The following is a 12532-nucleotide window of genomic DNA, read 5'->3' on the forward strand; positions in this document are numbered from 1 at the left end:
GTTCGATAACTTCAGCACCCTTGCCACTACCTTTTTAACCCATTTTCAGTTACCCATAAGGTACGAAACGGGGACAGAACTCCTTACCAACTTTAAACAGACAAAAACCACTCACATATCTGATCATATTCATGAGTGGCAGTGTCGTTGTCGAATGGTAAAGACGTATGTTCCTGATCAGCTTTTAGCTGAATGGTTTATTAAGTCATTATTGCCCTCTATTACTGAGGATGTGGCTAAGGGAGGATTTGTCATTGAAGAGCAAGTCATTGCTCATGCACAATATTTAGACTTGATCTATACTCACTGGTACACTCTACAACAAAATTCATGATGCTCCTAGACCAGAATTTCCCGTTCCTTCCCCTCCTAAATCAAACAGGGACTCTCACGTTGGTGATGGTGTGATCGGTACCACAAGCACGAAAATTGCAAAGGCTCCATCTAAAAAAGCCCTTGCAGTTTCTAGTCAAAAAGAAAATGAATTACCTCTTGCCTTAGAGATTAATGTCGTGTCATCTGATAAGGGAAAAAATCCAGAGCAACCAGGGGGCAAGAAGAAAGTAAAAATTAATAAGAAGAAACAGGAAAATTCACCTCCTGAAAAATCTTCTGAAAACCCGACTAGGCAAAAGAAACCTCGTCAACCATGTTTCATATGCGACGATGAGCATTGGACAAAATATTTCCCACATCAAGCTGAGATTGTGAAATTTTTAAAAACTTCAAATACCTCAGCAGTGTTGACTAATCCGTTTTCGAGCCCAGAAACCAATCTGGTTGCTATCAATCAAGCTTCCCCAGCCCAACTGCTTATGTTATCCATCTTGAAACAACAAAATGATGCTTTGATATCGACAAGGAATAAATATTATGGGAATCCACGGTCGTCGAAAATTAAGGGTATAGATCAACCCAGTAGTTCGACAACAACTTCGCCAGAAGTTGTTTCGCCCATCATTCCTGAATTAACTGTAAAGCTTCCAAAGGGAGTAGTACATAATTTAATCTTCATGCTTGAACAACATAGAATTATAATATAGTGGAGGATTTGGCTCAATCGCCATCGGCTATGTTGACACTTGAAGTACTACAAAATTGCCCCTCCCAAAAGCCGTCTTTGTTATCAGCAATAGGTGGGATTGACCCGGCGGATTCCAATCTTGTGGCCTTTAACCATAAAGGATATGAACCTTAGTTACCAACCCAACTCGCTTTCCTTATATAGGTAAAATCCCTCAATTAAATTGTTCATCGAACAATCATTGATGAGGGCGCATCTACCTGTATTATGTCAATGAGTTGCTGGAAAACTTTAGGCTCACCACCCTTGTCACGATCATCAATGACATTAAAAGCATTCGATGGAAGAACATACATGCTGTATGGTATATTAAGTAACTTGCAAGTTGAACTGGGGGGCAAAATAGTAGAAATTGAAGTCGAGGTCATTGATGGAAACCTTGACTACAATATCTTGCTAGGAAGGCCCTGGATTTATGTTATGGCCACCATTGTGTCAACATATTTTAGAAAGATTGCATTTCCCTTCCAAGGTGGAATTACAATCGTTGACCAACTAACCTTTTTCCCGAACAGTTCACAAGCTACTGGAAGCATTCCATTGATCCATGGAAGTTCTCAGTCACTTCAAACTGTCAAAGTAGGTCTCCTAAAAGACCCTTACTTAATGGGTACTTTTGCCCTCTCGCCTCCAAGTAATCTAGCAGAAGGGGCCACAGTGGAAACATGTCATATGATATCTTCTACATCATCAAAGATTAAGAAGAACTCTGACCATTTTGATAGTGTGGATCACCACAATCGAATCAACAACTAGTTGATACTGAAGTTGACCCTTCGCCTTCTTCTTCGTTTGTTTCTCCCTCCCCTTCTTCCTCTTCACTTGGTGAAGATAGTGATGCTAGTAACCAAGTGGCTGAGAAGAAGAAGAAAGGGAAGGAGAAGAAGAAGAAGAAGCCAATTCAGCAAGGGGGCAACCAAGCAACATCTATTTGAAAAACCGACTGACATAACTCAACCGTCAGTCGAAGCACCTATCATTGAAAGTGAATCTTCTGAGTCCATACCAGACCAAAGTCAACAGGTCGAAATGGCAGTCGACCCAGTTTTGCCTTCAGAAGGTCCACCTTCAGATGATGCCACTCCCAAAGAGAGTAAGAATGATACTGTTCAAATTCTTTTTTTTACTTTAGAGTCCGATGAACTTGGGGGAAATCTGCTTGTTCCTTCACAACAGGAAGAGAATCTCCCAGTTCCCCGACTCAAGGGTTTAATTCAATCGTTTATTCGATACCCCCTCCAAGCAGTCTGGTTACTTCCTTTGATTGGAATTGACTAGCAAGATCCTGCCTTCCTTCTAATGTACCATTATGGATCATAGTACAAGTTTACAAAATGATCGTGTCTGGCACTATCATAGATGAAGGGGCTTCAGTGAGTATCCTTTCCTCAACTACTTGGAAAGTGCTTGGTTCACCATCGCTTATGCCTGTTACACAAAATTTGTCAGGCTTTAACAAAGGAACCACTCGACCGTTAGGGATCCTTCCTAAGTTGCCGATAACTTTGAGAAGGAAAATTGTTCAATTGAACGTGATGGTAGTCCAAGGACTGTTAGATTACAATCTACTTCTTGAACGTGACTATGTTTACAACATGGAAGCTATTGTTTCAACACTCTTTCGAGTGATGTGTTTCCCGCATGAAGGCAAAATTGTCACTGTTGACCAGCTTTCATTTCCCAGTTCAAACACAGCTTCAAGTCAAACATCATCTCTAAATGGTCCTTTTGCATCAATAATGTCTCTTCAACCTTCATCCCATCCACCTAATTGTCACGAGTAGTCTGGTGAATGTAACGAATCTTAGGGGCCATATACCTTCGTCTACTTAGGTGGACAAACCTAGCTGAAAAGATAGGTTTCCCTATAGGTTATGTGATTTGAGGTGTTATCTCACACCATTCACCTTTGTTTTTTTGATGGACAAATCCAAGCACGTGTTTTGTCAGCTCCACTGAAAAAAACAATCCTACTTAACCATAGTGAATTCCATATGGCTACCTGGAGTCTCTCCTTTTCTTGATGCCTGGGGGCACGCAAACCTTTTTTATGCAAGCAAAAAATGACCAATTTCATTTTTTTTAGCTTTTTAGCTTTTTAGTTTTTTTTTTTTTAACTTCTTAGGTTAGGTGATTGGTTTAATCCACCATTCACCTTTGTCTGCATTGTGGACGAGGCAAAGGAAGTGTTTTGTCTAAACTGCTGATGAAACCGTCCTACCTAACCTCAGTAGTTCCTTAGCTTTTTAGTGTTTTTTAGCTTTGTAGTTTGGTCATTTCTAGCCTACATAAAAAGGCAAGGAGAAATGTTTATGCAAGGTTCAAGCTTGTTAAAAAATGAACTTGCCAACTAAGCATATTTTCCCCCAGAGTTCAAGCTCATTAAAAAATGAACCCACCTTTGGTAAATAACCTTTGTGATTGCCCTGTTATCAGCCTTTTGAGCCTTGGTTGTGTTCCTGCCATCACCTCCATTCTTTTGGCCGATTATATGCTTCCACTTGATTGTTTACCTTTTTGAGGAATAGCTGCAGTGAGTGGTCTTGTTAGCCACCCTCTTCACATCACCATGTTTTGAGAAGTTCCATGATTACTCGGAACTAGTTGCTACCTTGGATACCACTCGTTCCTCAAAAAACGAGTCCACTTTAAACCATTTTCAAACTCGCTAAATATGAAATATTGTCTAGCAATTGGCCTCTCCAGTTCGCTAAAGTGATTGGAAGTGCCATCCCTCCTGTATATTTTAAAACTTTTCAGACCTGAGGGATTATCTCATGAAAAAGTTCGAGTGCTTGTCTTTTTCGGCTAGCTAAAGTGATCAGAAAAGTCATCCCTTTGGTATTATTTTAATCTTTTTTAGACTTAAGGGATTATACTACGAAAAAGAACTACTGGAGTTTTCTTTTCATCCCTTTTCAAACTCTCTAAACATGAAAAGGACTGAGTTTTCTTTGTCGTTAGACTCGTTAAAACAATAGTGACAAACTTGTCCACCCAAACAAGAATGAGTTTCACTGTCGTTAGACTCGCTAAAACATAGCGACAAGTTTGACTGAAGGGAAAATTATAGAACAAGCATATGTTATCCTCCTCAAGCTTGACAAAAATAAAGACGTACTGGTCAACAATGACTAGGGAAAAAGGGAAGAAAACTTCAAGAATTTTATGGGAGTAGGTCGCTCTTGAACATGACACTTTCACTCCATCACCATGATTGAGTGAGGCTGGGTTATTCCATTCACCGGTCATATCACCATTGGTCCTCAATACCATCCATCTTTTGGGGTAAATGCTACCAATCCATCTCAGTGTCGTCGATATGTCCAAGAGAAGTCATTCAGAGAATTCACCATCCAGTTAATGCCTCATCCACTACAATACCTTCACCCTCCATTTTTCATGATTGCCATTGCTGAACCTTATATCATCAGATCGTTTTCACCCCTAGAAAATCATTTGCTTCATTTCCTGTCATTGATGTCAGATACATTAAGGCCCTCCTACGACAAGTCACTTCTTGTCGACATCAGCTCATTATCCAAGAAGTTGACTTAAAAACAACCCTTTCAGTACTTTGAAGCTTGCATGCCTCAATGGCAAGTTTCTCACTACGTGCAACAGGTTTACATTGATGGCCTTCGACATCGAATCATATATTCACACCACGTAAATTGTATTATAGTACCTTGAGGGTCATTATCATTATGGTGATTCCTCTCACGCCTGTTAACAGCTTATATTATTGGCTGGTAATCAAGTGATGTCTTTCCATGTTCAACTTCAGCACATATTTTCACATGGATTGACTTATACATCGAGCGAAGATTGAATGAGTTTGAAGACCCAGGATCTAGTTTCATCCATCCTAGCTGTGATATATTCAGGGATATAAAGACATCAAATGTACACAGATGCTGCACAGATAGTCATCTAAGCCAGGGAAGATGACTCTTCATAACAAGAACCAGCCTACAACTGCAAACAATTATCTGTCCTATGTACATGAAAATGAATTTATAAAGCTGAGCATGGGAATGCCCGCCTCAACTAGATCATGAAAATAATATGATGATGATGTATTGTATTGTATCTTATACAGGTCACCTTCCAGTTCAAATACCTTTGATCCTCATGATAAAGCATTTCACTCGACATCAAAATATTTACGACTTCATGCTTTAGGGGGAAACTATTATAGCCATATTTGGGCACTGCAACCCCAATCTTATATGTCGATAAACCAAGGGCTCTTTAACCCCTATAAGTGTTGTTTCATACCCTAAAGGATCATAATCAACTAATTACATCATTCCCCAAAAGTTCCACTTGAAAAACCACTCAGAACTACCCAAAACTGGACCATACTGACTGCCCCACTGTCAAGGTGCGATGCATACTAACTTCTACACTAGCTAGGTGCGATGCATACTAAAGAGGCCTTCTGTAGGGTGAGATGAATGAGGATGGACAAATTTCCAAGACAATTTGCTAAGTGGATGCTCATGGAATCTTCCAAAAACTTCTCTTGTGACACTTGCCTCTCTAAATTCGCCCAGGGATGAGTAAGAGATCCAAGAAATCTCTAAGTGGAACCAAGAACAGCAAGTGAAATGACACTAATCAAAAACCTAGAGATGACTCACACCATTGCAGACATCTATAAATGGATCCCTCATCTGAGAGATCTAGAGGCTGGAATTTTGTAATTTGTAAGGAAGCGCTGATAGTTTGTCTTTAAGAAAAGGCATTGTATTGTTGGGTGATCTTGCTTTTCATGAGGTGAAGAGGGCTTTAATGCTGGGAGAATGATGCTGGATCAGACAACTGAGTTGTAATTCTCCCTTCTACTATTAATAAAGTTCTTTGAGTTTTCCTCCATACAATCATGTATTTGTGAATGTTTTTATTTGTGAATGCCATTGTATGATCAATGTATTTTTTATTCTACATTGTTTATGATATAATAGATCGAGATGCTTTGATGGTGTTTTGTTACTTTGTCTCTACAGGTATCTGTTGAGCGGGATAAGTGGGAGAAGAGGTGAAAACTATATCAAGGGAGAGATAAATCAAGCAAGGAGTCAAGCGGAAGATCCAGGTTGGTCCCTTTGCTCCTCTGTTATCCATCATACATAAAGGAAATAACAAAATTGCTTTGACTGTTTGTCTCTAGGATAGCTACCAATCCTAGTGGGACTAGCACATCGAAAAGACACTAGTTTTCCCAGAAACAACCATCCCCCTTTTTAGAGATAAGAACATCGAGGAAGGGAAGACTAGCATTGACCGCAAGCTCCATACTAAACGTAATTGACTTAGATTTACTATTAAGATGAGAAAGGAAAGAATCCAGTAAGTCATGTACATGTGGCCAATCAATGAAGGTATCATTGACAAATATCTTCCAAATATTAGGGTGAAGGGAGGAAGAGGCAAGGGATTTAGTTTCAACGTCTTCCATCAACAAGTTCGCAACCATGGGAGAGAGTGGAGAACCAATAGCTACTCCATATGTTTGCTCATAGAATTCTTCTTGGAAACTAAAGAAGGTAGAGGTAACACAGAGACCAACCAACTTAGTAGTATTAGGATCGGTGATGTGATTTATAACCTCCATATCCTTGTTAATGGGAATATTATTATAGAGATAGATAATGTCAAAGCTCAAAAGAAAATCATCAGGGTCAATTTTACTACCCTTAAGTTCCTTAACAAAAGAAGTTGAGTCCTTAATGAAGGATTCAGTATGGCCAACAAGGGGCTTAATATTTTGAGCTAAGAACCTAGAAAGAAGATAAGTGGATCCTCCTATTGTGTTGACAATAGGCCTAAGAGGAACCCCATTTCTATGGAATTGGGAAGCCCATAGATCCTAGGGGTGAGGGGGTTGCTAATAATAAGCTTCTTCTTCAGGGGGCTAGGGATATTACTAGAATTAATAGCACGAGCAACCTCATTTGATATTTTCTTAATAGGGTTCTTATTTAATTTCCTATAGCTACCACTATTGAGGAGGTGATCCAACATTTTTCTCTCGAATTCAGTTTTATTAAGGATCACAATAGCATCACCTTTTTTTTAACAACGTGGTGAATCGGTAATTGCCAGACCTAATCTAAGGAAGACCCAGGATCAATTCTCGTAGCTACCACTATAACACCAAGAGTACATCCAACAACCTGCAAGAAGATATACTAATTTCTTATGATTTTGGCAAGAGATGAAACTCCAGCTAGTGGGAAATCAACTCCTTGAGCCGCACACCATAGCAGGACAATATACTCAATATGATTTAAACACTAACCTCATGGGTTTCACCCAATGAACCTAGCTACCTCACCACACATCACTGTATCACAATAGTACCACCTTTATCGGCTTTAAGAACAATGACATCAAGGTCATTGTTTAAGGCCTTAAGGGCTTGAACCTCTTGCTTAGATATGTTTCTTTTTGACAACCTTGCACTCTTAAGAACCATATTGCAATCATGCCTAATAGATTCTTTAATGTTATCCTGCACGTCCTTAATCCCAAATTCAATATTGCAAATAATATCTTCAAGAGGAATTTTTCTGGGAGTAAGAGTGACATTAAGACCTTTCTCCAAAAGACGAAAAGAAGAAGAATCAAACTCTTTGCTAGAAAGATTAAATTATTTTTTATTAAGATTATGAGAGCGAGAAACTAAATTATTAAAATCTTTATTATTATTACAAAAATAAAACTTAAGTGGGGGTCGAGAATTATAGGAGGGGGACAAAAAATTACACAGGTTAGAAGAAGAGGGATGGCCGAGATTGGAGCAGGGGAATTGGCGGATGAGTTGTTAATGAAGATTTGAGTGGTGGGAAGGGGGTTGGGGAAATGTGTTCCGAGATTGGAGAGAGGGATGGCGCCTGACACAGAGGTAAGGGCTGACGGGCGTGAGGATTCAAATGAAGGGTAGCTAGAGAGACAAGATCAAGGACTGGAAGGAGACCTGTTGAAATTTGAAATAGAAATCGGAGGGTAATCACTCAGGCATATCGAAAAACCACAGTGTAAAGTTGCCAATGATGAGCTCGAGGATGGGCAGTCATGGGAGGGATAGTCATAAGGGAGGGGATTAGCAGGTTTATGAGAATCAATCCTCTCAGATGGGTGAGAAGAAGAAACACAATTGCTGGGGGTGAATTGACAGGAGGTCACCTCGGAAAATGTAGGAAGTTTTTCAAGATTGGAAACATTACTACCCAAAAACTCAAAAAACTTGGAAATATTCTAAGGAGCAGACGAAATTGCAACAAGGGAACTCTCAAGAGCAGAGCGAGAAGAAGAAACAATTAAATTATCATTAGAGGAAACCCAGGAGTGGAGGGATGATATTTGCTCATTCTGAATTCTACTCAAGGAGGAGGTCAAAAGCGATGAAGATTGTATCATTATGAAAATCAACGATGATCAACCATGTTTATTTTAGGGTTTATAATGTTTATCTTACGATTCATATACATTGTCTTTATAATATTAATCCTTTGGGTTTAATATTATTCTCTTGGGCTTAATATTATTCACTAGTGGTTTTAATATTAGTCGCTTTGGTTTATTATTCCCTTGGGTTTATAACATTATTCCCTTAAGTTTATGGTCAACCATATTCCAATGTCACACTGTGAGAAAGACTGTCTCAATAAGAAATAAATCATGGTTAACCATGTTGAACCATAGTCGAACTTTGTATTGTGACAAAGGTTGTCTCAATATGTAAATTGACCATGGTCAACCATGGTAAACCATATTTATTTTAGCGCTTATCATATTTATAATTGGTTTTATATACCTTGGTTTATAATATTTATCTTAAGGTTTATCATAGAGTTTCCCGATATGAAAATTGGTCATGGTCACATTGTGACAAATTTGTCTTAGGGTCCAACATCACATTGTGACAACCATGGTCAACCATGTTCCAACATCACATTGTTATAAAGAATATGTCAATAAGAAAATCAACCATTGTAAACCATGGCCAACCATGTTTATTTTTGCGTTTATAATATTTATATTAGGGTTTATATACCTTGCGTTTATAATATTAATCCCTTAGGGTTAATATTATTCCCTTGGGTTTATAAACCATTGAGTTTACTTTTCCCTTGAGTTTATAATATTGATCCATTAGGTTTATTAATATAAAGGTTCATATTCCTAGGGTATAATATTATTCATAAGGTTTATAATATTAAACCTTGGGTTAGATATAAATCCCTTGGGTTTATAGTCATAGTCAACAATGGTCCAACATCACATTTTGACAAAAAATGTCTCAATATGAAAATAAATCATGGACAACCTTTGCCAACCATTATCAACCATGGTCAATTAAGGTCAACCATGATCCAACATCACATTGTGACAAAGGTTGTCTCAATATAAAAAACAACCGTGGTCAAACGTAACATTGTGAGAAAGATTGTCTAAATATGAAAATTAATCATGGTCAACTATGGTGAACCATGTTTCAATGATGTATTCTGACAAAGATGGCCTCAATATCTAAATCAACCATGGTCAACCATGTTTATTTTAGTGTCTATAATATTGATAATAGGGTTTATATACCTTTGTTTATAATATTTATCTTAGGGTTTATCATAGGATTTTCTCGATATGAAAGTTGTTGTATGAAATTTTACTTCTATGGACAAACATGAAATCCCTAGATCTAGTGGTCTAATCTAGAAAAACATAAGACAAAAAGAATCAATGGTTTCCTTAAAGAGATTGAAATGTAGAAAATGAACCTAACTAGAATTTGTAGTGAGTCCTTCTCTCTTCCTCGCTTGTAAGTTCCAATCCTAGCTCCACAAGCTATTAATCAAACTTGCAACAATGACTAAAACAAGCAAATAAATTACAAAATCCACATAACATAATCCAATATGTTTATTGAATGAGTCAACATGTCATTGAAACACAATAGCATAAGCATAACACAAGTATAGGAAAACATGATGCTTTTTGTATTAATAAACAAAGGAGAGAGTTACAACCATATATAGAACTTGACTTTGTAGATGTGTTTCCCCACTTGACTTGTCCTCCCTGGTTATAAAGCACACCTTCACACTCAACCCTAATGCATTGAATGGTCATTCCTTAAGCTCAAAGAAATGACATGAGGGCACTAGAAATCTCCAAAAGCCAACCCAAACTCCATGGGAGGTAGTAGATTTATAGGGTAAACATGGTAGTTTTGGATTTACCAATCTAGGCTTGAGATCCACTTATGAGAGGAGGATGAGCTCAAATGATAAGATATAAGGTCTCGAAGGTAGGATCAGATATGAATTTGAGATCTTTATCTAGAGTAAATAGTTAAAACCCCCTTAGAAGCTTCTTGAAGAAGAGGCTTCAAAATTATTTTTAATTTTCCCAAATTTCTAGAATCATCGCAACTGTAGAAGGGAGCAACTAATGTTGGTTAGCATTAGTGCAAAATGGAGCAACTTGCACCCAACGCTGGTGGACAAGAACACATGTTGTGTTAGGCCTAAAAATACAGTTTTTTAGCACTTAGACCAAAAAACTCAGAATTTTTGGAGAATTCTTGCTTAGGGATTTGTAAAGTGATTATGACAAAGTGTTCATGGATGTTGATTGATTTGATTTTTAGGCATTTTGGGATGATGTGAGAAAATGGCCTGTAACAAAAATCAATCACGGCCAACCATGGTCCAGCATCACAATGTGACAATGAATGTGACACAAGTTTATAATATCTTGGGTTTATAATATTGATTCATTGGCATTATTAATCACTTGGGTTTAAAATATTTATTGCTTGGGTTTATTAATCCTTTGGATTTGGCATTATTAATCACTTGGTCAACCATGGTCCAACATCACATTATAACATTAATCTCTTCATTTTATTATGGAGTTGTCTTTAGTGCAACTTTTTGAAGTGTCTGGTACCAGAAACTGGTGGAAAAATTTGTGGTGAAATCCTAATTTGTGTTATTTAAACTAGTTTTTTTACTGGATATATGAATTCAACACCATGAAAAACCCCTAGGGCACTTCTATTATGCAAGGGTTACCCATCAAACTTGTGATTTCAATGAATTCTTGTTGGATTTTGGAAAAATTAAACTGGAAAAATCCACCGGAAAAGCTTCCAAAAAGTCGCACTAAAGACAATTCAGTTTATTATTGTTTGTTAATTATTATTATTTATTGAAAAATTTGTGGTGAAATCTTGATTTGTGTTATTTAAACTAGTTTTTTTACTGGATATATAAATTCAACAACATGAAAAAACCCTAGGGCACTTCTATTGTGCAAGGGTTACCCATCAAACTTGTGATTTCAATGAATTCTTGCCAGATTTTGGAAAAATTAAACTGGAAAAATCAAAGGGAAAAGCTTCCAAAAAGTCGCATTAAAGACAATTCAGTTTATTATTGTTTGTTAATTAATATTATTATTTATTAAAAATTGTATATTCGTTAATTAGTAATATTTTATAGTAACTAATATTTATAATATTATTATTGTTTTATTATTTAATAGTTATTTTTATATTATTAATGTTATCGCTATATATTAAATGTATATCATTAATTATTAGTATTCTCATTAATTAATTAATATTCTTTAATTTGATTTATTAATATTATAAATTTAATATGTTATTAATATTAATATTAATTTAATTTAATTATAATTATATATTTATATCTATATTTATATTGATATGTGTAATTATAAGTATATAGTTATGATAATATAACATAATAATTATAATAATAATAATATTTTCTATATAATATTTTTTTTAATGTTATTAGGGTTATTGTTATATATTTATCTATATGAATTTTAATATTAATATTAAATTTATATTATTAATGTTTATAGGTATATTTCAATTATATTTATTAATATAGTTATGTATGTGATTAATATATATAATCCATTAACATCATTTATTAATATAATTATAATTATAAATTATAATTATATGTGATTGTATTGATTATAATTATATTGTATAAATATTTTTTTGGAAGAAGTCACATTGAAGATTTTGGTCAACGCATTTTGAACCAACAAGTGTGGTTCATCATTAGGACACGATGAAGAAACAAATCTAGGAAGAAGGTTAAATAGGCAGACAAGTCAAACCTAACAGCTATAAAGAAACAACGATATTTAATGAGGGGGGAAATGAATAGTTTAATATTGTTTAATTAAATTAAATAACTTATTAATATTTAATTTAATTAATATATATGAAAATATATCTTTATATATATATATATATAAACTTATTAACTAAATGGTTATGTCATTAATAGTTGATTTAATCATATTATATATATATATATATATTCTTTTTCATTTAACTTATTAACTAAGGGTTATATTTGACTAGGGTTTTATTTTATATTTAAAATA

This window comes from Pinus tabuliformis, chromosome 2_1 (assembly GCF_031772625.1).
Source record: "Pinus tabuliformis cultivar Carrire ecotype Pingquan chromosome 2_1, CPIR1, whole genome shotgun sequence".
Classification (NCBI taxonomy): domain Eukaryota; kingdom Viridiplantae; phylum Streptophyta; class Pinopsida; order Pinales; family Pinaceae; genus Pinus; species Pinus tabuliformis.